Source organism: Notamacropus eugenii, chromosome 6, assembly GCF_028372415.1.
Source record: "Notamacropus eugenii isolate mMacEug1 chromosome 6, mMacEug1.pri_v2, whole genome shotgun sequence".
Lineage (NCBI taxonomy): Eukaryota > Metazoa > Chordata > Mammalia > Diprotodontia > Macropodidae > Notamacropus > Notamacropus eugenii.
In genome coordinates, this window is record NC_092877.1 from 89808173 (window position 1) to 89835877 (window position 27705).

At 36.8% G+C, this 27705-nt stretch overlaps 1 long non-coding RNA gene across 1 annotated transcript in view; it reads right to left on the reverse strand.

Annotated features, from left to right (window-relative positions):
* Nucleotides 1-8459: 8459 nt before the first annotated feature.
* The window catches only part of LOC140510474 (uncharacterized), a 126438-nt gene continuing 107192 nt past the window's right edge, over nucleotides 8460-27705 (reverse strand). Inside the window, exon 3 of the long non-coding RNA XR_011969243.1 lies at nucleotides 8460-8988. This is a non-coding gene — a long non-coding RNA (uncharacterized lncRNA). The remainder of the gene's footprint in view (nucleotides 8989-27705) is intronic.

The following is a 27705-nucleotide window of genomic DNA, read 5'->3' on the forward strand; positions in this document are numbered from 1 at the left end:
ATGCCTCAAAGACTGGAGAAACTCAGTATCAAAAAAAGCCTCTGAGGAAGCGTACAGCTCTGCCAAATCAAATGTGCATTTGTTTGTTTGTTTTTTAATCAATAAACAATAAGCACAAATGCAGTTTTATATTCTCTATGTCTTTCAGTCAGTTGTGAGACTGTAAATATATAATGCTAAAGAAAGTTATTTCTAGAAATGAGGAAGTAGGCATATGAATCAGGAACTACAGTTTTTGGTCTTTCACTTTGGGATCAATAGGGTTTGTTCAACATTAGGGAACAGGAGACATAATCAATGATACTACTAACTGAAAAAAACAACAAAATGTATGATTATGTAAATAGATGAAAAATGTCATTGATCTAAATCTATAAACACCATCATGTATAAAGGAGAAACCCTATAACTTTCCTGTAAAGATCAGGCATGAAGCAAATCACTCTTGTTATTTATTTTTAAAATGATAACAATATTAGTAAGATTTTAGAATTTTAGGGAACTAGCACTGGACAAGTAGAGACAACATTGCTTCCATCTGTGGTTATGATGGTTTAGGTAGAGAACTCTAGTGAATAAAAAAACATTGACCCAACTGTGCAATACACATACCACATACGTGGTAAATTGACAAAAATTCATAAGAAAATCTTTACATTGGTAAGAAAAAAGGAAAAGAGATAGGAAATATTGCTTAAAATAACAGGAAAAATTTATTAACTACTTTGGAAGCAGCCTACATATAGCACTTTTTTAAACAAATCTAACAATACTCTTAATAATGGAAGACCTAAATTAATGGAGATACATTCCATTTTCTTGGGTAAGCTATGTCAATATAATACTAATTAAAATACTAGCCAAATACATCTACTGACTATAGAAGCATGTCTAATATACAGAAATAGAAAATTGTAGCAACAGCTGCCATTGATATAGTGCTGTAATGTCTACAAAGTATTTTACAAATATTATCTCATATGATCCTGACTGCAAGACTGGGAAGTAAATGCCATTATTATCTTTATTTTACAGCTGACGAAACTGAGACAGCAGAGGTGAATTGTGTTGCCTAGGGTCACATAACTAAGAAGTTTTTGAGGTCAGATTTAAACTCTGCTCCATCTGACTACATGTCCATTGTTCTAGCTACTGCACAATCTAGCTGCTTCTAAAAATAAAAATTCACATGAAGGAATAAAATGTCAAAATAACTAGAGAAAGTGAAAACAGTTTAAAATGAAGGGATGTGACATCAAATTTCAAATTTATCATAAAGTAGGAATTATCAAAATGTCATCCTGACTCTTGATTTCCAAAAGAACAGTTGATCAGTGGATTAGATTAGATAAGAAGAACTTAGGAAAATGTGCACTGCAGTAAATAAATTTAAAAATACAAAGTATTACTGTTGAGAAAAAATGCTATAAACATATGCCAGACCTAGAGCTTTTAGGACAATAAGATCTAAAAAAGATAGGTATTTAAAGTAGCCCCATTAAAAAGTTAAAGGCACATGGAAGTTAATGATTTTTACATTTTTGGATAGGAATGAATTTATACTCTATCAGTTATTATCTTAGAAAATATTACAAAAGGCAGACTAGATTTTGACTATATACAAATAAAAAGCTTTTTCAGTATCCTTCAGGGAAATAATCTTTGTGGAGAAGCAATCGACCGTGTCCACCAACTGCTGACCAACAGCTATTTATAGGGCAAGCTAGCAAGCCTAGCTAATACAACAACATACCCCATGAGGGTGAGACATGGGGCAGAAATGTGCTATGTAGGCCAAAGCAATGCTACCACCTTGACTAACCCATATGCTCAGACTCTGCAGATGATAGCTAATGACAAAGAGGCCTGGGGAAAGTAGTGTCCTCCCCAACCTGCCTCTCCCCAGACCACCAAGCCAGCTTCCAGAACTATCACTGACGCAATCTTTTTAACAAGCAACTTTTTTGGAGAAGTTATGCATCATTCCCACCACCACACCATCCTGATCAACTACCACCAGAGGTAGGTATTATAGCCCCTGCCTCCTTAGTAGCCACAGTTAACTGAAAACTTGGGGGGAAAAAAGATGCTCAGTAATACAAAAGTTGATAATTTTTCTACTGGAATGACATTTTAAAAGTTGCATTACCATGCGTTTTGCCACTTCGACCTGGGGACCATGAGACAATAATAGCTACCATTTATGTAGGGTTATGTTACTATGTGACAGGTACTGTGCTAAGCACTTTACAATTATTATCTCCACTGATCTTCAAACAACTTTGAGATATAGGTGCTATTATTATTTCCATTTTATCAAAGAGGAAACTAAAGCAAATAGAAGTTAACTGACTTGTCCACAGTCCCATAGATAGTATCAGAGGCTAGATTTAAATGAAGATTTTCTTGACACTAGACCTAAAACTGTAATGATAACACTACCTAGTTACTCCTCCATCTGACTCGCAACGGAAACCTCCTATCTGAGTTCCTCTACTAGAACTGTATTCCAAAGATATTCAAAAAAGGGGGATGTATTTGTATAAAAACATTTTTAGCAGCTTTGTGTGCTTTCAAAAAATTGGAAATTGAGCAGATGCCCTTCAATCATGGAATGATTGAACAAATTGTGGTATATAAAGGTAATGAAATACTGTTGATTTATAAGAAAGGATGAGCAGGATAGTTTCAGAAAAATCTGGAAAAACTTATATGAACTGATGCAAAGTGAAGTGAGCAGAATTATGAGAACATCATTCAGAATTATAACAATATTATATGATGATCAACTATGCTATTCGTAACAATAAAATGATCCAAGACAATTCTGGAAGAATCAAGATGAAAAATGCTGTCCACCTCCAGAGAAAGATCTGATGAAGTCTGAGTGCAGAGCATGCTTTTTTTCTTTTTTTTTATGTTTTTTTGGTCTGTGTCTTCTTTCACAATATGACTAATATGAAAACATGTTTTGCATGTATAACCTATATCAAAGTACTTATTGTCTCAAAAAGGGGAGCAGGAAGGGAATGAGGGAGGGAGAGAATTTGAAATGAATGTTAAAACAAAAAAAAAAAAATTAGTTCCTTGAGAACAAGAAATGGCTCTTCTTTTCTATTTCTATCTCCAGGACTTAATACTTGTTTTTTCATTGATTCATTCATTAATTCATGTGGAAAATTTGCACTAAATAGCTAATAAAAGTCTGATATCTAAAATTGACACAAATCTATGTATAAGGTTAAGAACTGCTTTTCAAATGATCATAGAATTTGAATAGTTTCCCAAAAAAGAAATGTAAACCACAACCATCTCTTAAAAGGGCTTATATTTTCTAGAAAATCAGAGAAATATAATGTTAAAACAGCTGTGAAATCTAATTTAACATTCATCAAATTATTAAAAAGGGTAAAAGATGGACAAATTAATCTCTGGCATGGATGTAAGCAACATTAGTGGATCTGTGAACTGGTCAAACCATACTAAAAACAATTTGGAATTACACATTAAATATTACAAAATTATTCCTATCATTTGACCAAGTGATCCTAATATTGGGTTTATGTCTTAAGGTGGTTATTGATGATAAGAAAAAAGCCTTCGTGAAAATATTCATAGAATCATGTGCAATAGTAAAAAGATAGAAACAATCCATGTGTCCAGGGAATAAATAAGTAGTGACATGTCAGTATAACAGAATATTATAGAACTATAAGGAAGAAGAAATATCAAGAATTCAAAAAGACACATGAAGATTTCCATGAAGTGATAAAGAGTGAAGTCAGAACTAAAATAAAAGCCACTATACCTAACTATTCAACAGTGAAGTTTAAACAGAAGCAAAGAGGCATCACAAACATTGGAAACATAAGCACCAGCCAATAAAGCATGTACAACCCTTTGGTGAATTCCATCCATGGTGGAAAGCTTCTGAGCTTAATTGTCATGAACACCTAAGTTTAAATCGTGACTCTGACACTGGCTCTATCACTGTGGGGCAAGAAATTTACCTCCTATAACTCAGGGATCTCCCTAGATGTTATCCAAGGAATCAAGGTCCATACTAATGGAAGGAAGCTATATATCATTATTCCTCACACTGAATCACAAATCCTTCTTGCATTTATTAACGTATCTGAAACCACTGAATGGAGAGGAATGGAGCATATGGTTTTGCAGACACAGAAAGGGTCTGTCATATTTGGAATATAATGCCCAAATACAGGCAGTAGATGTCATTGACACCCTTGGGAGAATAATTTGAAAGGACTTTCTCTTTCCTTCCATAGCGTTTTTCTTTGAACATGTAAAATGTTTTAGATGAACTCAAAGTACATAGCCCTACTGGGCATGATTAACTAAATACAGCTTAAAGCAGAAGGAACAATTTGCCAAAGCGACTGCTTAAAAACTATTCTCTGAACTAAATGGAGAATGGTCCCCTAGCTCTTTTCCTGACAGGATGACAAATTCACTGAACAGAATGCCATTTTTAAGCCAGCAATGTTTTCTCTCCGCCTCTTAGGGCCCCAGAGTTGCACATGCAGTCCTGCTATTAATTTGCAAAAAAGACAGAATTCCTGTATTCTTTTATGCCTTCATTGAGTGGTGAACCCACCTGCTCTACACTGATTGATCCCAAGGTCTAGGAAAAAATGCTTCACCAGAGAAAACTCTATAAGTTGAGCTTCTTCTTTCAATTTCCTCAAAAAAGAAAGATACTTTTAAACATTAGATTTCTACCTTGAGCCCTGGTAATAGACTGCAATTCATATTCCTTGAGTTCAGAGGGCTAGTGACCCTCACTCTCCTGTGATTGAGAGTTATATCTCCTTAGAGGAAATGGAATAGCAATTGTCACGACTGTTAAAATTTGTTCCCCCAGATACCATGAACAATTTCAAGTGGTGAGAACTGATAAGTAAACATCTGTGTCCTTACAATGGAGAGGTGGCAACTTCAGCTGTAAAATGAAGTCACATTGTCAAACAGAGTTGCTTAATCAGTTGGCATTGCTTAAATGTTTTCTTTCTTTCTTTTTTTTTTTACAAAGAAGTCTTCAACATTATGGTGGGGAGGAATAAAGGGAAAATAGTAGTGTCAAAACAAAACTACAGAACTAGGGGAGGGGGGATGTTCTGAGAAAATCTGTTTGTTGGTCATTTCTCAATCCATATTTACTGATATCATACCAAATTGCAACATAACAAAACTATCAGAGGGGAAAAGTATAGGAAACAAATATCATTTGTGCCTATATTTGTATGGGTGCACTATTTGTCATGGGTTAAGTTTAAATACACGCTATTATTTGCAGTAGGAGCAAATTTCTAGATCAGACTGACAGCCAAATTTGTCCTCAACTTAATGTTGCAAAGGTCATTCTCTAAGTTCTCTGATTTGGTGTGTTCGTCCTTCTTTGCTGAAGAAGACCATGCCATCAGAGAAATAATAATATGACTTGCACTTGAGTTTGTTTTGAGTGAGGGAGGGCTGTGTAGGTCACCAGCCTCACTTGTCTTCCAGAGCCATCTGCGTCCAGTGACCAAATATTCATCAGGATGACTGGAGATGACCCAGGAGGAGACCACTGGGGTTAAATGACTTGCCCAAGATCACACAGCTAGTGAGTGTCAAGTGTCTGAGGTGAGATTTGAACTCAAGTCCTCCTGACTCCTGCACTGGTGTTCTATCCACTGCACCACCTAGCTGCCCACTCTCTGATTTGAGGATCACCTGAAAGACTCCCTGGACCAAGATTAAATTTCCTACCTGTTCACTTATATTCAAACTTCTTTTAACTCAAGAAAAAGCCTTTCATTTCAAGATGAGATAAAAGTGATAGATACAAATAGCCTGGAAGAGGTAACAGTGACAAATTCACATTGAAGATATGCATGACAGATAGCATCAAGATTGCTGAAGAAGGCACCTCAGAACAGGGAAAGGATGCAGGCAGGGGAAGCCTGCGGTAGTCAAATATGAATTTCACCTACAATTTTGCCTCTGGCTCTCTCTGTACCTAACTATACTCTATTTAAAGAAAGGTTAGTTCTTTTCAGGCTTCAGGAAGATGCCATATCTTGATCAAAGATGTAGTCACATAAAAAATGCTTACTGTTATGACATGTATAAGGACTAGATGAATTGCTAACTAATCTCAACCACTTCGCAAAAGAAGACTTGGGAAAGCCCCAATTCAGACAAAAGCCCCTACTTCCAGCGTTCTTCTGTTCAGTGTCCCTGGCAGGGAACACAGACCTAAAGTAGGAGAAGCGAACTTGAAAGCAAGTCCCAGCCAGAACAGTCAGCTGACATTCCACCTTTGTGTCTCTGTCCTTGAGAACTTCAGTTCTTATTTCTATAGTCACGGACATCCCTTTGTCCTGTCAGCTTTACTCGGCTTTTAGGGTGTTACCAGATGCCCAAAACTGTGATCCTAAGATGGGACATAATCATGGTGATGTATATAATATGTAAAAACATGTTAACATATAGTGTCAGGCTTCAAAATTTAAAAAGCCCATGACCACTAAGAGCTATGATGAAAACAGATGATCTTCCTTAGAAAAAAGAAATGGTTAAACATGAAATTAAAAGTGGGAGCTGCACCATATTTAATGTATTCATTCATTTTTTCACCTTACTGTGGCTACTAGCACTTGTATGTTTTTAACATAAAACATGTGAAGTATGTTTCTTGGTGCACATATATTTATTCCTTACTGATGTTCACATAACAGTAACAGCAGATATGGATGATAGCACATTCAGGGACTAGATTTCGGTTCATCTTCCTATTATTCAGTATAATATTTTGTTTAACTAAGATTCTCTATCTTTATTATGTAAATAATAAAGTTACTGAGTTCCACAACATGTTTTCTTTCATACCACTTACATCGAACTTGTCAAGGCTCAGTTCTAGCCGTGGTTCTAGTGTGCTGAGGCTTGGACTTACAATACAAGAACTTAAGTTTGTGATTACCTTTGTCAATGAAAGCTATCCTGATTCATGTATAATAGGCGTGCCTGGACACATAATCCATACTCTTTTTTAGAATTTTATTCTTCAGAAATTTGTACATGAGTTTGCAATGTGATTAGCATTCAAGTATAGGAGACTTGGAAAATCACTAGAGGAAAACTCACAAAGAATGAAATTCAGAATTGGAAAAGCATGAACACTATCTAAGAGGAGACAAAAAGAAAATGGTTAACTGTTGACTACTGACTCCCCATTCATGTCTTGATGATCATTCTAAGAACCACATGCCAGGGTTTAATTGATTGTGAGTTTCTTATAAGAAGAAAACAACATTCTCAAATGTCAAGGAATTTCTCTGGTAATCTATACATGAAAGTCTAGTATTCTGTAGCTGATGATTCCTGTACTGAAAAATCTAGCATTCGCTAGACCTATGACAGATTTCCTAGTGATTTTTTAGGAGTTACTGTTGTGTCTTTCTCTTGCTGATCTGGACTAGTGATTTTTTAGGAGTTACTGTTGTGTCTTTCTCTTGCTGATCTGGAGAGACAGAGTAGTTAATTGGGAACCAACATAGCATTGCCAGGATATACATATGGGCGTGGTAGTTATTTGAGAACTGATACTTAGTGTTTTTAATGACTTGTTCAATTCTCCATTACTGCTTCGTTATTTTCTTTCACTTGTTGTCTCAGCTTGAATTTATGGCCATCTGGTCTATAATCATAAAAGATTCTTGGGTAGGGACTCAAAAGTAATAGATGTTAAATAGGTGAATACCCTAGCAGCACCACTGACCTGGACTTAAAAAGTGAGGACACTCCATGGGGACCCATGTGCTATACATAATTTAGCATGCACATGAGTTAGTATGTGGAGTTTATCAATGTAGACTTTAGATACAAACATGCAAAGATATAGATGGACATGCATATAAGACTGGATTATGACTAAGATTCCTTCCATTTTAGTCCCAGGATTGTCCATGTATAAAGATGTCAGGGTTGCATTAGTTGCATCTAATCTGGATGTTAAGATGCTTTTGTGTGGACAACCATATCGTAAATGAAGAAATAGGCATCCATTATAAGCAAAGAACAGTTTTCAGCTGAAATTATCTGTGAGATCAAGTTGAATTATTGTGGAAGCTCTAGAAAGATGAATGTAAGAAAACTTAAGCCAGTAAGTGAGAAGAATAAGAAAAGAAATAATGCTTTGAGATCTTGGTGTGAAGTGGTACCTAAACAAACACAGGAAAGAATTAGGAAGAGAGAATAAAGAGAATTTGTTCCAAGGTATTCTATCAGAGGCTTGATGTTGATTTGATTTTTTTTGTCTGTTTCACATATACATTTGCAAGCACACATGCATATGTGCACACCTGCATGTGTTTGTGTGTGTGTTTTCCTGGAAAAAAAATAGCAATCCATTTATCAGACACAGTTTTAAAAGATCAATTTAACAGCAAAGAATCTGCTGGAATGCAGAAAAAGATAACTGAGAGTATATATGTGAATTCAAAATCATATGTAAGTGATCATATAAATGCTTGTCCACTTCTTTCAAAAACTTTCCATTTTCCATTTTAATTAGATATACTTGTGGTTTTGTTGATGTGGGTAGTTTTCACCAGTTCAGATCATAATCCATCCATGCTTTGTAATACTCTTATCCATTGGAGAGGGGAAAAGGTGAGTAAGGGAGGGGAGGTAGGTACACACTTATGATTTCATTAGTATAGAGAAGATTCAGTGAGGAAACTCCATCTATTAATGCAGATCACTCATCTTCTGCAGCTTCTTGTCTTCAAGTTTCCTGAGGTGGTGAGACTTGGTCTTTTTGCTCAGGACATCTGTGCCAGAGGTGGATCTTGACAACCAGTCTTCCTTTGCTTTTAGACTTCCCTCTGTCTACTATGCTGCATTGCCTTCCATGTCCACATCTTCCCATTACTTCTCTATGGGGGCTTCACCAAATTCCTCTAGATTCTTTGACATTTTCTGCAAAATACATATGGAAACACATAGCCCATTCAATGGTTATCTCTTGCCCTGACTACATGGTTGTTTCCATTCATACATTTTCCTGAAGATATCCTTTACATATACCTAATGATATTAAGCTCAAATAGGAACAGATCCCTGATGGCCACATACTGATTTAGAAAACCCCAAATTAACAGTATATATGTTGTGCTGTATTATAATTTGTGTTACTAAACATCTCTCAATTACATTTTAATCTGTGTCTGGGGTTTTGTGGGCAGTTATGGCCTATGAGCCAGAGTCTGATACTTCTGCTTTACTCTGTTTCCCCCTCACAATTCCACATTGCTGATCTATCATAGAATATTCAGACTAGTATTACTTTTGTAATATATCTAAATGTATAAATGTGTTTTAAGCCAAAAAGGTTTTTTTTCCCCAAGCTAAGTTCCTTCAATAAATGGCAAGCTTGAGGGGAAGTCAAATTTTATTCAGGTATTTGGTTGTGCTAAATCCCTTTGTGCTTTCCTTTTATTTCTAGTGTTTATATGACATTTAAAGCACCTTTGCTTTGTTGATAGATATTGAACATCAGTAATTGCTCTACCTAAGCTAATTAGGCAACTACAGTGTGTTTACCATGCCTATCAATTTTCTGTCTAACAGTCTCTCAAAACCAGTTCACAGGAAAAAGCAATGTGAAATGCTTGGTTAATTGCTCATCCCATGTACTCTAAAGATCACCAGTGGCATCAATTAATATATTCAAGTTAGCACTATTCATCCCAGTGTAAGTTACCATTGTTCAGAAATCAGTCTCCAAAAACAATCTTTCATTACCCAGAAATGGGATGTTAGGTAAGGTGAGGACTCTCCCCCCAACCCAAGCAGAAAAAAAAATTCAGGAATTATGCACATATGAACTTCAGTTACACCTATCTATGACAGTGAGGATGGAAATCCTGTTTTTTTTTCAAGGGTATTATCCAAAAGACTATTAGAACAGGTAGGGCAGCTAGGTGGTGCAGTGGATAGAGCACCAGTGCAGGAATCAGGAGGACCTGAGTTCAAATCTCACCTCAGACACTTGACACTCACTAGTGTGACCCTGGACAAGTCACTTAACTCCAATTGCCTCATCCTGGGTCATCCCCAGTCATCCTGATGAATATCTGGTCACTGGAATCAGATGGCTCTGGAGGAGAAGTGAAGCTGGTGACCTGCACAGCCCTCCCTCACTCAAAGCAAAGTCAAGTGCAAGACATGTCATTATTTCTCTGATGGCATGGTCTTTTTTGGCAAGGAAGGATGAACACATACATTAGAACAGGTATTACCGTGAAAAATAAGACTGTCTGTACCATTCTAACTGTGAAATCATTGGACAAAGACAGAGTTGCTATATTCCTTGACAAACTAAATCATTTTAAGTATTGTCTTTCTCACTAAAAATGAATCCAGGAGACACGGGAAAAATTTGACTAAAGGCAAGGATGGTGCATAGAAAGGTAAAACAGCAAGGACCCCAGAATACACAGAAAGGCCTGTTGTACAGGTTCTTAGATCTGCTTTTCTAAAAGGAAAGCAACTTTTGAGAGGTCATCAATCACTTTAATCAAACACATATGGCAACAGAAAAAATACAAGGACAGAAATAAAGACCAACAGACAGGGTTTCAAACTATCTGTCCAACTGCAATGTATACATCACAGATCAACAGACAATTCCATGGTCTGACCATTACGTACATATGTAGTTACCAGAGAGAGAAGGAACAACATCTAGGTTTTCAAAGGGGTGGTGCTGGGGGTAGGGGGGGACTCCTTAGTGTCTACCCAGAGTCTCATCTGGCCAAACAAACACTTCCAATGAGTAAGACCCAAAGTAAAACCTCACTTCAGAGTATTTATACACTTTTAAGAGCTGGAGGTCACAACTTTCTGACCCAGTGCCTCAACAGAAATTAACAAAAGGTATTGAGGCCCATTAATGGGCAGGGAAAATCTTTAACTCTTCCCCCCACCATTAACGGTGCAATAATATCACAAAAGGAAAATAATGAAAATGGAAAAGTTTCTTTCGCTGTTTGTCCAAAAAAAGGAAGAAAAGTCAATTGATGACTATTTAGTTATCTCATGTCACAGTGCTAATGACAGCATAAGGAAAAGTCAAGTCATAATAGTCATTATAACATGAGTTCCAACAATTATTGCACAGAATAAAAAGGTCAGGAAGTTCTGTGAAGAATTTGACAAAATATTTGAAAATTTTTAAAAGTTATCTCTGTATTTGCATATATCAAGTAACAATAAGCTTGACATATGCATGAAAGACAAAACTTGTCAAATGCTTCTTTGGTAATAAGAAATAAATAAAACATGATATTATATTACATAGAGCAATTATAAGATTAATTTCTCTTTCAACATTATAATTTATTGGTCAACTCCATTACAATGTCAGTTGTAATGAATAAAGTACTATAGTTATCAAAATCACGTAAACTTTGTTTTTGTTGTAGATGACAAGAAGAGATTACAAATTCCTGCTGAGACTTCCCTAACTGTTCTCTGCTAATAGACTTCAGTTTGGTAACCTGGTACAACCATTCCTGTGCCAGAAGACCCTTTTTAGCATCTTCACATTTCCTATAAGCTCATGAAGGTCAGTGATCATTTCCTTTCTGTTTCATCTTCCAGTACTTGGAATGTATTAGGTGCTGAATAAACGCTTATTAAGTTGCTGAATTGAATTCGTCTCCTTCCTGTGTTCCCCACCCATGGACTTCCTTTGTCATAGCTCATGACTTTGAGGTAGACTTTGACCCTGGTAGTAGCCAGCTGACAGCTACAGCAGGCAGTAGCTACTGCACCAAGCTAGAGACTGGGCTAAGGTTCTGAAACTTACTTTATATATGTGACACATAATTTACAATAATAGTTTGACTCTGATTTCAAACTTTTTCTTTGTTGGTCCTATTGTCTCACAAAAGAAAAGGACACTGTCATCCCATGAGCTGGACAGAATTTTATTTAATTGCAAAGCAGCTTTTTCTCTTACTGTATTTCTTTATCACCTCACTTAGAAGACTGAACAAAGATAGAGCATAGCATTAAAGGAAGCATGGTTAAAAATGATTACCTCTAGCAGACCACATCAAGTAAGTTATGGGAAAATATAGAAAACATATAAAACTTAATTAGTCTTTCTTATTAACTGGAGTGTATGGTGTATCCTTCTTACAAAAAATTTTAGAAACCCATACAGAGTGTTCAACCATCATTTACTAAACAAGCTTCTTAGCTCTAGTTATAATGAGGAGAAATAGCCATGCCACATATGTACCCCAGAGAGAGACTAAAATATTCCACTAATGTCATTATCATATCTGGAGAAACCCAATTTCATTTTTATTGCCACTTTCAACATGCCACAAAGGCTACAAAAATAAAACAGTGTAATTAAGTGATGGCAAAATCCTTTCAGTTATTTACAGAGACCCAAATAAGACATCTCTATAGAAGATTCGAGCATGAAAGAAGATAAGAAAAACAGAAAAAGTCCCTATTTCTTTTTTGTCTCTATAGCAGCAGGGAAAGTGGGGGTAGCAGAGTGGGGACTGGAGAGTGGATGATTGTCAGAAGTTAGAAAGCTACTTTGCAACAATTCTACTTAAATTCTCAAGTTCTTTTGTTCCCACTTTTCCTTGCAATGAAACAGTATTTCCACATAGGAAATACTAAGACAGTTCTTTTATATTAATCCAGTATAAGATTTTTTCTTATAATTCTGCCAAAGACTCATGTAGCCTCTCGACGCTCTAATCCATTTCCTTTGGTGGTTCTGTGAAATGCTTTTATGAAAGATAAAGGATCTACAATCTTTTATAGAAAACTACTTCTGTTCATTCCTTTAGATCTCTCTGTTTTTCTCTTATTAAGTATTGATGAGATAGATCTAAAATATACAAAATAGCTTATTAAAATACAAGGATTCTGGGATATGCCACCCTGTGTGCAGCTAAATACATCAGAAGAAAATAAGACAGTAGAAAATGTTCTTTCCTGATTTCATGGACTTTTGAAAAATCTTCATATTTTATCAGTATTGACTCTTTTTGGTGATATTTTCCTCCATTCTTCTCAGCAAATAATAATAATAGTAAAGAACTAGGGACAAGTGAAACTTATTGAAATAGCATGGAAAATTTACATTTATGCATGTAATTTTTTCCATGTTATAAACTTTAGCTTCATTAGTTTCTTTTAATTAAACATTTTCTTACTTTACTCTTTATCTAGACCATAATCTTATGTCTATCTTGCCTTCTCTTGGGAGTACCCTAAAGAGTGTGAAAGCAGCATATGACTTGTATTCCTCCACTTCTGTAAGTCTCTGCTTCCCTATTGGTAATATGAGAGGAGGCGTAGCAGCAAAAACAAAAACAAAAACCAACAAAAACCAACATACTTCTAAGGCTATTTCTAGTTCTTAATCTGATACTAAATGCTATTAGCAATGCTGACCACCGTCTCCCAAGCTAATCTGTAGACTAATGAAATTAAAGTTAACATAATGAATTAGAATTAAGGTTTAAGGTCAAAAAAATCAAAATCTAAATAACAGTATTGTTACAGGTAACAACAGATCCTTTTCTCAGAAAAGTTCGAAGAAAAAGGTAAAGAAATATTTTGGATGAGTATATTATGTGCTGACCCTTGGAATAGCTTGGAGATATTGTGTCTTATTCTAAATTTCAAGAATTTGATATTGTTTAGTTTCTCAAGAGTAGAAAAGAAATAAAGTCATCATTTTTTGAGTTTATCCTTATCATACTTTTAAATTCATTTAACTATGCCATAAATATTCTTTTGCTAATAAAATGTCTTGTCTTATTCCAGATTACTTATCACTGTGAAGACCATATGATTTAAGTGAAAAGAATCAAGAAAAACCTACAAAAAACCTAGAAACTGAAAAGACAAAGAGAAAATTCAGACAATGTATCATACTACAGAGAGGACCTTGTGTGTGATCTCAGCTATAGACTTCTTCTGGTTTCACTGGATTTTTAACTTTGTGATTCTTACAGAGAAAGAACCTGCTTCTCCCAGTTCACAAACTATTTCCAAAAAACATAAATTTAGCTGTTATTGAGACCACTGGATTTCCAATTTCATATACTCATTTCTTTAGTCACAAAAAGGAAAGATTCTGGCATGTTATAATTATTTTGTAAATCCTTTTTTTTGTAGTTTGCACTGACTTCTCTGTGTATGTGTGGTTTCCCCAGTAGAATTCAGGTTCTGTGAACTCAGGCATCTTGCACAATTCCCGGAACAAAGCAGTCATTTAATACATGCTGGATGAATTGAGAATATTATAGACAAACTTTTTCTTGAAAGACTTCATATTAAAAGTGAATGACAAAGAAAACCAAAGCAAAATAATTCTATTCTTTCTAGATGTGAAAATTTCATCATTCTCCTTGAAAACAAGTGAAATTTTGGCAATAAATTGTTTAAAATCCATTTCTTTTACAAAATTTTATTTCCCACTGTTTTGCTCAGTTGGTTCTACCTCCCCATCCATTTGAGAAACATCCATTTGAAATATCACCCAGTTGAACAATTTAACAGTAATATTAATAATTTCCCTTTGATGTTATTTCTTGGTGAATGACCTCCTCAACAACAATTCCAGCAATAACAGAAAGAGTTGTTGATAGTTTACTTCATAAATTTCTTAATCATATTTTGATTTTATATTTTCGTGGAGACAATCTGATGAATGGGCACTTTCCCCATTAGTCCAGGACTTCTTTTAGATGGAAAACAGAGGGAAATATTGATGAAACTGTGTTTAAAATAAAACTAGATCCATGAATTAAAGACATTTTTTCTTTATTTAAAGAATAATAATGAAAATAAGGCAAAAAAAAAAACTATTCGTTATCAGGATGACTTCAAGTTCTCTCTTGGAGTTGCCTACCTCTGGCAAAATTCTTATGCTAAGTAGCAGGATGAAAAACTAAAGACAAATCTTCTAAAAGACAGTTAAGAAGAATAAAAAACTACTTCAAACAGAACTCTCTGATATGGAGGTTTGTTTTAATCATTAAAAGTCTTTTGCAAACTAACCTTTGAAAAGTTGCAATCATCTCAAACAGGCAATTCACATCTACTTCCAGAAGAAAAAAAGATGTGTCCTTGATAAAAATCCAATTTCATCCCACATCTCCAATTAGGCTATGAATTTGTTCAGTAACGTTGACTCCCAAGGTCTCTGAATCTAAAGTTTTGTAGAGGTGATGAAGGAAAAATACCATTACCAAATTGCCCCCCTACTCTGCTTTGTGATTCCTGCTTGTCATAACAGGAAATTAAAAATTTGGACCTTATGAGTTTTTTCCATCATGAAAACTCTAGATGGCAATGTCTTCTGACAGGAAAGCATGAGTTGCATGTTAAAGAGCTTCCCATTCCTGCCAAAGGGAGACAATTTTTTTTTTTATAAAAATCTGCTGTCTCCCCCAGAACTTATCTCTATGTACCACACAGACAACTAGAAAGGAGCCATTCAACAAGGACAGGAGTTAATTCTTCAAGCGTAGAGTAAAAGACAAGAGATGTGGTACAGTTTTCAGGCACAGTGTAAAGATGATGAGAGATCAACAGGTGCTCTCAATGTTCTTAGTAAATTAGGAGTCGAAATCCCCTGCTGACAGAGAAAGGGCCTTGGGAGCTTGAGAGAGAAAAGATTTGGAATGATGGCAGTCAGTCAGTCATGAAAGCCTAGAAGAACTGCTGTGCAACAGTGAGAACTCAGTTTTATTAATCAACAAATCTGTAATGGTCCCCATTGCATGACTCCTCACAAGTGATATTCAGCAGCTTAGGCTTAAGGGCAGAGAAGCCAAATTGTGGGAAAGGGATAAGGTTGAAGTCGTATAGGGAGAAAACAGCAGATAGGCCAAAGGGAAAAGGTTTCAAGGTTGAATGGTCATGCATATTAGAACTAGATAACCATGATTGTGAAGAAAGGAAACTGATACCAGAGCAGAAATGATGAACTGAGAAAATAAGGAAGGATGGAAGTCATTTCAAGGACAAAGACCAGATTTAAGACGATTGAAGCAGAGAGGAGATAGGATGTAAGTTGCCTGATTCTATATATATATATACTGATTCCATATCCACAACACACTTCCTATCTTTCTCCTTTCTATTCATGTGGCCACCACTTTAGTGCTGACCCTCCTTATCTTTTGACGACTATTTCAAGAGCCTTATTTTGGTTCTTCCTACCTCAAGTCTTTCTCCTCTTTATCCATTCTCCATTGACTTGGCAAAGCAATTTTTCTAATGACTAGATCTGACTATGTTAGACACTCAATAAATTCCAGCGGCTTCATTTTGCCTCTAGAACCATATATAAACTCCTTCTTTTGGTATTTCAGACCTTTCACAACTTTATCCTACCCTTCCACTCTTACATGTTACTGTCTTGCACTCACTCTGCAGTCCAGTAAAAATGAGTTTACTGTTCTTCTTGAACAACACTACCTACCAACCACATACCTATGCTCTAATTCTCTCCAGTTTCACCATGCCTGGGAATGCACTCTTTCATGATCTTTCCTTTACAAATCTTTAGTCTCCTACAAGGTACACTGAAGTGCCACTAATTATGTGGAGTTTTTCTTGATTCCCCAGCTACTACTACCTACCCATCCCCAGAATCACCTTCTATTATTAGCATACTTTACGTATGCTTATGCATATTCAATTTCTATTATTGATTATAAAATTTATATTATTGACATGCATACCCTTCATCTAAATATTTTCCTCTTCCACTCCCTTGATCCAATATCTATTATGGAAATCTGACTGCCTTCTGATCACATAGGCTGGTCAACTTTTCCAGCACTGGCTCAGTAGCAGGAAAGTTAGAATATTCCTTGTTTCCCATTGCCTCTTCTACAATATCTTCCTATTTTCATCACTCAATAACCTTTCCTTTCTTGATATTCGTTATCTCTCACCCAGTTAAAGCTATGGTTCAGATATCCAAGTCATTCTCGTTCATTCCGCAATGAGTTCAATATATGGGTCAAAATGTTTCTCTTTTTTCCTACTCCTGCCCATGTATTAGGGGACCTCCACACACATACTGACTCTCAAAATCTAATCATTCTGTTGCTCAATATACTCACTTCTTATGATCTATTCCTCCACCCCATCTTAGCCACATGCAAAAGTAACCACATATTTGATGTTGCCTTTACCCATAAAAATTCTGTCTCCTTTTTAAATTTCTAAATCTTCTCATCACACCACAAGCTACTGGCTTTTCTCTTCTCTTTTTGCATTCCCTTACAAAACCCTACTCTTTGTCCATATTAGAAGCTCCATTTGACTGACTGTCATTAGCTGTCTCTAGCCTGTCATTAGACTCTCTCTCCTCTTTTCCCCAGCTTGAATCTTGGTTAAACAAAACTGAACCTTATGTTATCCTCCTCTCTTTAGTTGTGTTTTTTTTTTTTTTGCTTACTAGTGTTTATTTATTTACTTTTAGTTTTCAACATTCACTTCCACAAAATTTTGAGTTCCACCCAAAACACCATGCATTCTGATTACCCCTTTCCCCAATCTGCCCTCCCTCCCTACCATACCCCTCCCTTCCCTTATCCCCATCTTCACTCTTTTATTATAGGGCAAGATAGATTTCTATACTCCATTGTTGGGATTGGAAGCTCAATTCCGTGTGGACAGTCTCGGGCGGGTAAAGGTGGGAGCTTCTAAATCTTAGAGCTCTCACGAGACCCCCCCAGGAAACGGCAGGGAATCGAGGTGAACCGAGCTATCTCGAGTAATTCTGCCTCTTCCCGTGAGAAACGTGATGGGAGAGAGATCTCCTCGCCCTCGAGATTGTCCCGGGTCTGGGCACACCTAGTTACCTAACAGGCACGGTATTCAGATGCAAACTATGCGGCTGAAGGTTAAGTAGGATTGAGGAAGCCTGAAAGCTCTCTTAGCACGTGAGAAGCCAAGAGGACAGTAGGCTCCGCTTTTCTTCTTTCCTCTCTCCCCTCCCCCTCTCTCCCCGCTTGTACTTCTACTTCCAATCCCTAAGATCTTAGCCTCCTTAGGAAATCTCCCCCTCTTCCTCCTAAGGAAGACCCCCCTGCACTTGTAACCGAGACCCTGAAATAAAGCTCAACCCTTGTTCAACTCTGGAACGTCCTTTCTCTCATATGAGCATCCGGTTTTGGCCAACCGAAGACCTCGGAGGTGAGGTAAGAAGACTCGGGTAGCCCACACAGGCCTCTAGGTCTGGCACTCCATTGCCTGTATTTTTTATTTCCCAGTTGCATTCAAGAACAATTCTCAACATTTGTTCCTAAAACTTTGAGTTCCATTTTTTCTCCCTTCCTCCCTCCCCACTCATCCCCACTGAGAAGACAATCAATTCAACATGGTCTATATAACTGTAGTTTTACAAATGACTTCCATAAGTCATGTTGTGAAAGACTAACTATATTTCCCTCCATCCTATCCTGCCCCCCAATAATTCTATTCTGTCTTTGGCCTTGTCCCTCTCCAAAACTGTTTACTTCTAATTACTCCTCTCATTTGCCCTCGCTTCTATCACCCCCCCACCTTACTTATCCCCTTCTCCCCTATGTTTCTGTAGTGTAAATAGTTTCATAACAAATTGAATGTGCATGTTATTCCTTCCTTGAGCCAAATGTGATGAGAGTAAGTTTCACTTTTTCCCTCTCAACTCCTCCCTTTTTCCCTCCATTGAAAAAGCTTTGTCTTACCTCTTTGATGAGAAATAGTTTGCCCCAGTCCATTTCTCCTCCCAATATATTCCTCTCTCAGGCCTGAATTTTATTTTTTTTTAGATAGCATTCCTTCCTATTCAACTCACCCTGTGCCTTCTGTGTGTGTGTGTGTGTATGTATGTATGTATGTATGTATGTATGTATGTATATAATCCCTTCAACTACCCCAATACTGAGAAAAATTTCAAGAGTTCAAATGTGATCTTTCCATGTAGGAATGTAAACAACTGAACTTTATTAAGTCCCTTAGGATTTCTCTTTCCTGTCTACCTTTTCAGGCTTCTCTTTACTCTTCTGATTGAAAGTCAAATTTTCTATTCAGCTCTGGTCTTTTCATCAAGAATGCTTGAAAGTCCTCTATTTCATTGAATGACCATTTTCCCCTGAAGAATTATACTCAGTTTTGTTGGGTAGGTGATTCTTGGTTTTAATCATAATTCCTTTGACTCCTGGAATATCATATTACAAGCCCTTTGATCCCCTAATGTAGAAGCTGCTATATCTTGTGATTGTATTTCCACAATACTTGAATTGTTTCTTTCTAGCTGCTTGCAATATTTTCTCCTTGACCTGAGAACTCTGGAATTTAGCTACAATATTCCTAGAAGTTTTTCTCTTTTTGGGTCTCTTTCAGGAGGTGATCAGTGAATTCTTTCAATATTTATTTTACCCTCTGGCTCTAGAATGTCAAAGCATATTTCTTTTATAATTTCATGAAAGATGATGTCTAGGCTTTTTCTTTAAGCATGGCTTTAGGTAGTCCCATAATTTTTAAATTGTCTCTCCTAATCTATTTTACAAGTCATTTGTTTTCCAATGGAATATTTCACATTGTCTTCTATTTTTTCATCCTTTCGGTTTGTTTTGCAATTTCTTGGTTTCTCATAAAGTCATTAGATTCCATCTGCTCCACTCTAATTTTTAAAGAATTATTTTCTTCAGTGAGCTTTTGAGCCTCCTTTTCCATTTGGTTAATTTTTCTTTTTAAAGCATGCTTCTCCTCATTGGCTTTTTGGACCTCTTTTGTCAATTGAGTTAACCTATTTTTAAAAGTATTATTTTCTTCCGCATTTTTTGGGGTCTCCTTTAGCAAGCTGTTGACTCTCTTTTCATTATTTTCTTTTCCTCCACCTCTCTTACTTGATTTTCAAAATCCTTTTTGAGCTCTTCCATGGCCTGACACCATTGCATATTTATTTTAGAGCTTTTGGATGCAGAAGCCTTGAGTTTTATGTGTACCTCTAATGGTATGCATTGTTCTTCCTCATCTTAAAGGATGGAAGAAAATACCTGTTCACCAAGAATGTATTTTTCTATAGCCTTATTTTTTTTTCCTTTTTGAGGGCATTTTTCCAGGCAGTTACTTGACTTTTGAGTCCTTTGTCAAGAGGAGGGTGTACTCTAGGGACCTGTAAGTTCTCAGTTCCTCTGTCACTATCAAGGGAAAGGTATTGACTCCTCTCCTGTTCTGGTTTGGGAGTTTCTGCAAACTTTTCTGCCCAGGATGTGCGAGTAGAATTCCCTGTCTGGAGCCTCCACCAGCTCCAACATGTCGGCATTCTTCCTCACCCCAGGACTGCCACTCAGGGCTGAGATCCAGATCAGTGGCCCCAGAGTCTTTAGACAGAGGACACTCCAAAAATGGACACTACCACTGCAGTGGCTGCTGTTGGTGGGGCCAGACCACATCCTCTTCTCACCCAGGTGAAAGAGCTTTTTCACTGATTTTTGAAGCTGTCTTTGGCTTTGTGGGTTGAGCAATCTGTGAACTACAGCTGCTGCCCAGGATTCTGCCCCCTTTTTTTGCCCCCTGCCACATGGTCAAGGCTGGGCTATGCTCTGCTCTGTGCCCAGTGCAATAGACTTTTCTTGTAAGTCTTCCAGGCTTTCTTGGGCTGGACATCTCTTTCACTCTGTTGTTTTGTGGCTTTGGCTGCTCTAGAATTTGTTTAGAGTCATTTTTACAGGTATTTTATGGGCTATGGGGGAGAGCTTTTACAGGTCCGCCTTTCTACTATGCCATCTTGGCTATGCCCCTGTCCTCTCTTTAATCGCTAGCCCTGACAATCTACTACATGACAACCCTCAGCCTTATATCACTCCCACCATTCATCATCTTTGCTCCTACTTAGGTAGAAGCTAAACAAAGGTAGAAAAAATCATGGAATTGTTCTGACTGGGTCCATTACAATGTGGGTAACACAACCTCAGTTGGTTCCTTACTCCTGCTAGATGATCCATCCATACCTGACATCAATTCACTAACAGTCACTGCATCACATCTTCCATAACTTTTCACTCCTTAAATTTCCTGTAGCTCCCCACCCTACTTACCTCCTCATCAGAGAACTATAGGTCATATTTTACAAAAAAATGAGTACATTCATTGTGAGTTTTCTCTTCTCCCCTTTTCTTCTCATATCACTCATATGTGTTCTGCTTCTGTCTCCTTGATAAGGTGACCTTATTTCTAAACCAACCAAACCCCTCTTCCTGCTCAAATAATCGGATTCCTTCCCTTCTCCTCCAACAGATTTGCCCACTTGCCATGCCCACTGTATCATTTGTTTTCAATCTTGCCTTGTCTACTACCTCATTCTTTACTGCCTTCAAACACTCCCATGCCTCTCTCATCCTGAAAAAAATCCTCACTTGATCTTTCCATCTCTGATAGCTATTATTGTATAACTCTTTCATATCCCTAGTGCTTAGCACAATGGCAGGAATATAGTAGGTGTTTAATAAATGTTTGTCCATTAATTGATTGATTATGCATGCATATATTGTCCCCCCTAACAAATGCCTTGAGATAAAAGACTTAAGTTTTTGTCTGTTTATTTCTACTGCCTAGGATGCACTTAGCATATACTACGTGCTTAATAAATGCTTCTTAGTTGGTTGATTTAATGATAGATCATGATCAAAGAGATAAATTTCAGTGTTCAAACTCATGGAGATGACTTAGGTTTAGGTAATGGTAAGGTCTAAGTTGTGACCATTTGATTCAGTCACCTCTCCATAAGTGTTTTGCAGATGTCTTTCAAAAAGTCCAACTAGAATAGGGATCTCTTACAGATGATGAGTTTCCTCATACACTTACAGTTTTAGATTTTATTGTCTTGATGACAATCTCCACTTTGAAAATGACAAAAATAAGGCTGAGAGAGAGTGACTTACCCAGGGTTACCCAACTAGTAAGCATCTGATCTAAGATTTGATCCAATATCTTCTTAACTCCAAATCCAATATTCTATTCATTATCCCATCATGCCTCTTTAGCAACATTGTATTGTGAAGGGAAGCGAACAAGCCTTTATGGTCTCCTACATGCCTGGCACTGTGCTAAGCACGTTACAAATATTAGCTCATTGGATCCTCACATCAACTACATGAGACCTCATTTTCCAGTTTGGGAAACTGAGACATGCAGAGTCTCACAGTCAGTAAATATTTGAGGCTGAATTTGAGCTCTGGGCATCCAGAGCTCAGTTTTCCATTCTATATATCTGACTATTGGAAAGAAAGTTGACTTTAAGATAGAAGGTGTGAGTAAATCCCCTCCTCAGATAGATACTGTGTGATCCTGAGCCTTTCACTTAACATCTCAATGCTCTAGAAACTAAGACTCTAAGTTTCAGAGAAGATGACAACCTGCATTGGTGGAAAGGTTCTCCTAACTTGGGAATTCCCCATACCAGCGAAATTACAGGTCCTATTGTATTGGTTATATGGAGCCCTGAGATTAGTATAGCAATTCATGCAGGAAAAATGAAGTCAATTAAGAATGTTCATTTCCTGGATGTATGTGAAAAAGTCCTTATTCATACATATATCTTAAGTAGGCACTGGAAATGAACTAAGTTCAAAACTGAACAGTAGGAAGTAAATGGGTTGAATTGCATTTGAGAAACTGCAAGTCTTTTTAGTGATCCCCAATTCATACAATTTGGGACTAAATAGAATCTCAGATGTCATCTTGTCCTTCACTGAAGGACATGTTAGACTCTACATACAGAGCCCTCATTCTTCAGATTTTTCTCTCCCTGAAAAGGTTGTCTTTTGAATAGAAATATCATCCCATTGGTGCTATAGGATCATGAATCAAAGGAGACTACAGTCTCAGAAGAAGCAAAATTACAGATGACTCAAAGGATAATGGCATGACATATAATGAGCCTAAATAGACCAATGGTATATAAGATTTACACATAAGACACACTATGAATGATATCACATAAAGGAAAAAAATATTTGGTGATTTCATCATTTGGTAAGAATAAAGGAAAATAGAGAGTCTGACTACTTCACTAGTACCCATAAAATGTGGAAATGTACAAGGTCACTTCTGATCCCCATAGTTGCTAGTGACTTTCCCTCCTAGCTTCCCTCATGTCTTATTTGAATATATTTTATTTATACCTATAAAAGTGAAGTTTTTCTCCCCCATTAGAAAGTTAGCTCCTTGAAGACAAAGAATGTTTCATTTTTTTTGTTTTTGTACCCCAACCATCATGCCTGGAAAATAGCATAAAATTATTGCATGTTGCAATGTATGTATATTTCAATATATATTGAATAGATAGATAGAAAGACAGATATTTAGATAGATAATCTGTGATAATCTATACCATGATGCTATGTTTATCTGTAATCCATATACATATATATACATACATAAAAATATAGGTACATACAACCTATAGACGAGATAGACATAGACAGACAGATAGATAGATAGATAGATAGATAGATAGATAGATAGATAGATAGATAGATAGATAGATAGATAGGTAGGTAGGTAGATAGATAGACAGACAGACAGACAGACAGACAGACAGACAGACAGACAGACAGACAGATAGATAGATAGATAGATAGATCATTTATATTTTATTGCTCAGTCATTTCATCCTCTCGAACTCTTCATGACCCCATTTTGAAGGTTTTCTTGGCAAAGATACTGGAGTGATTTTTCATTTCCTTTTCCAGCTCATTTTACAGATGAGGAAACTGGATTAACAGGGTTAAGTGGCCCAGTCAAAAGTGTCTGAAGCTGAATTTGAACTCAAATCTTCTTGACTCCAGGCCCAAGGCTCTACATCCACTGTACCATCTAGCTCTCCTATTATCTATATACATGTATGTATGCAGATACTTCCTGGATATATGACCCTTGGCAATCACTTAACCCTGTGTGCCACAGTATCCTGATTTGTTGATTGATCTAAAGAAGGAAATGGCAAACTACTCCAATATCTCTGCCAAGAAAACCCCAAATGGGGTCACAAAGAATCATATGCAATTAAAAAGTAACTGAACTGAAATATGTCATCAACTGAAATATAATCAATATATAATCAATACTGACATGTACATATTGATTATATAGGTGATATCGATACTCTACATACACAAATATATGTATATATAATGAAGGTATATTATATGCATATATATATTATATGCATATATATATAATATGTACAATACATCAATACATATTCAAATAAGGACCAGACCTAAGGGGATTATATTGGGAGTACAGAAAAGAAACTACATACTAGATATAAGGAGGTAAAAATTGCAGTTGACTAGTTGCACAGGTTCAATGAAAAACGCAAACATGAATCAGGAGGTACAAGCCTAGGGGACTGAAAGATTATTGGTGCCATTACTGGAAATGGAAAAATTATAAGAAGTTCATATATTAAATTTGAAGGTCCTAGCAGGGCATCCTGATGGAAATACTTGAATAAAGATAGCCCCTAGAATTATATGAGCTCTGGCTAATATTTCATATTGGAATAAAGACATGGGTTCAATTTTAGACATCTTTATATGCTATTTGTTGGGCTAAGGTGGTAGAACTGGAGTGATTAAAATGATCCCTTAGGAACGCTGAATGGTAGCAGTGTGACAGAAAGGAGAATATTTGCATCAGCACTTTTTGTATTAGCAAAGGATAGAAACAAAATAGATGCCTGTACATTAGTATATGACTAAATAAATTGTTCTATATGAATGTAATTGAATATTATTGATCTGTAAGTATTGATGGATATGAAGAATTCAGGTAGATATGAAAAAAGTTAACTGATCTGTTGCAAGTGAAATAAGAGAAACTGACAAAACAATATACCTAATGCTTACAATGATTTAACTGGAAATAACATATTTCTGCCTCCCCCTACTAAAAAACAAACAACTGAAACTGATTGCTATATAATTATAACACTTAGACTTAAACTCAAGAAGGAATAAATGAACCTTCCCTCTTTTCCTTGAAAGGTAGGGAACTATGAAAATGGAATATCGCACATACTACTGCATGTGATTGATTTGTTAGTTTTGCTGGATTGTTACTTTGACTTCTTTTTTGTTTTTTTCATTGTAAGGAATAGGTTCTTTGTATGGAAGAAAGGAAGGACATATTGAGAAATGAACATGACATAAAAACAATATCCATATAAAAATAAAGAAAAAAGAGTACTTAAGACAGAAAAATATCCTAAGTTCACACATTTAGAACTGAAGGGAATATTGGTGATATCCCAACTCTTGCTGACTACACTTTGGTTGTCTTTCTTATCCCTCTGCCACTGTTATTTTGGATTCTACCCCTGGAATACTGGGTTTTGATAGATAAGTTTTACCTCGATAACACTTCTAGGTCATTTCTTTACCATGTCATCAGGTGCTACCCCTTTGTAACACTGTTAGAATAGAAGCTTCTTGAGGTCAGAGACTAACTTGTTTGTTTGTGTTTGCATCCACAGTGCCTGGTACATTGTAATTGCTTAATGCCTCACCACGAACATGATCATCATCCTATCCTCGTCATTAGTATTCATTTAGTCTAAAGCCCTCACTTAAGACATGAGGGAAATGAGAGTCAGAGAATATGCAACTTATCCAAATCAACCAACTAATCAATAAGTCCGCTCAGTCACTAAACCTGAATAAATCCCAGCTATGTGCCAGGAACCATGCTAAGCCCTGGGGAAACAAAAGACAAAAAGATAGTCCACACTCTCAAGATTATAATTGTAGTTTCTTCTTAAAGAGGACAATCACAAGGGGCAGAACCAAGATGACTGAATAGAAGGACAGATTTCTAGAAGCTCTCTGCCCATAGCCCTTAAAATACCTGTAAAAAATAATTCTAAACAAATTCTAGAGCAGCAGAAGCCACAAAATGACAGAGTGAAAGAGATTTCCAGCCCAAGGCATCCTAGAAGGTCAACAGAAAAGGTCAATTGCACCAGGTACAGAGCAGACTGCAGCCCAGTCTTGGCCACACAGCAGTGGCAGGACAGGAGTGGGCTTCAAAGCATCAGCAGCAGCAGTTACGATTCCAAGATTCCAACCCCAAAGCTCCAAAGGCAGCTTCAAAGGTCAGTGAGAAAAATAGAATGCAGCAGTCTACCACTGTGCCCAGGTGGCAGCACCTTCCATTGTTGGAGCCCTGGCCTACAGACCCAGGGAGAATTGAACAGCTGATCTGCATCTCAGCCCTTAGGGGTGACCCTGGGGTGGGGAGGAGTGCTGGCTGGCCTGGTAAACTTGGAGGTAGTTGTGGAGAGGGAATTCTACTGGCACATCCTGGCCAGAAAAGAGTGCTTGTAGTTGTTCTCAGACCAGAATACAGGTCAGGAGAGGAGTAAACTCCTCTCCCTTGATTGTGCCAGCCTGGAGGAACTGAGCACTTATAGGTCTCCAGAGTAAACCCTCTTCTTGACAAAGAACTCAAAAGTCAAGTAAATGCTTGGGAAAATGCCCAGAAAAGGGGGGAAAAAAGACTATAGAAGGTTACTTTCTCAGTGAACAGATATTGCCTCCCTTCCTTTCTGATGGGGAAGAACAATGCTTACCATCAGAGAAAGACACAAAAGTCAAGGCTTCTGTATCTCAAACATCCATAATTAACATTCAATGGGCTCAGGCCATGGAAGAGTTCAAAAAGGATTTTGAAAATCAAGTAAGAGAGGCAGAGGAAAAACTGGGAAGAGAAATTAGATGAAAGAAAAGCATGAAAAGCAGGTCAACACCTTGCTAAAGGAGACCCAAAAAAATGCTGAAGAAAATAACACCTTGAAAAATAGGCTAACTCAATTGGCAAAAGAGGTTCAAAAAGCCAATGAGGAGAAAAATGCTTTCAAAAGCAGAATTAGCCAAATGGAAAAGGAGGTTCAAAAGCTCATTGAAGAAAATAGTTCTTTCAAAATTAGAATGGAACAGATGGAGGCTAATGACTTCATGAGAAACCAAGAAATCACAAAACAAAACCAAAAGAATGAAAAAATGGAAGATAGTATGAAATATCTCATTGGAGAAACAACTGACCTGGAAAATAGATCCAGGAGAGACAATTTAAAAATTATGGGACTACCTGAAAGCCATGATCAAAAAAAAGAGCCTAGACATCATCTTTCATGAAATTATCAAGGAAAACTGCCTTGAGATTCTAGAACCAGAGGGCAAAATAAGGATTCAAGGAATCCATCGATCACCACCTGAAAGAGATCCAAAAAGAGAAGCTCCTAGGAACATTGTGGCCAAATTCCAGAGTTTCCAGGTCAAGGAGAAAATATTGCAAGCAGCTAGAAAGAAACAATTCAAGTATTATGGAAATACAAGCAGGATAACACAAGATCTAGCAGCTTCTACATTAAGGGATAGAAGGGCGTGGAATAGGATATTCCAGAAGTCAAAGGAACTAGGACTAAAACCAAGAATCACCTACCCAGCAAAACTGAGTATAATACTTCAGGGGAAAAAATGGTCCTTCAATGAAATTGGGGACTTTCAAGCATTCTTGATGAAAAGACCAGAGCTGAAAAGAAAATTTGACTTTAAACACAAGAATGAAGAGAAGCAT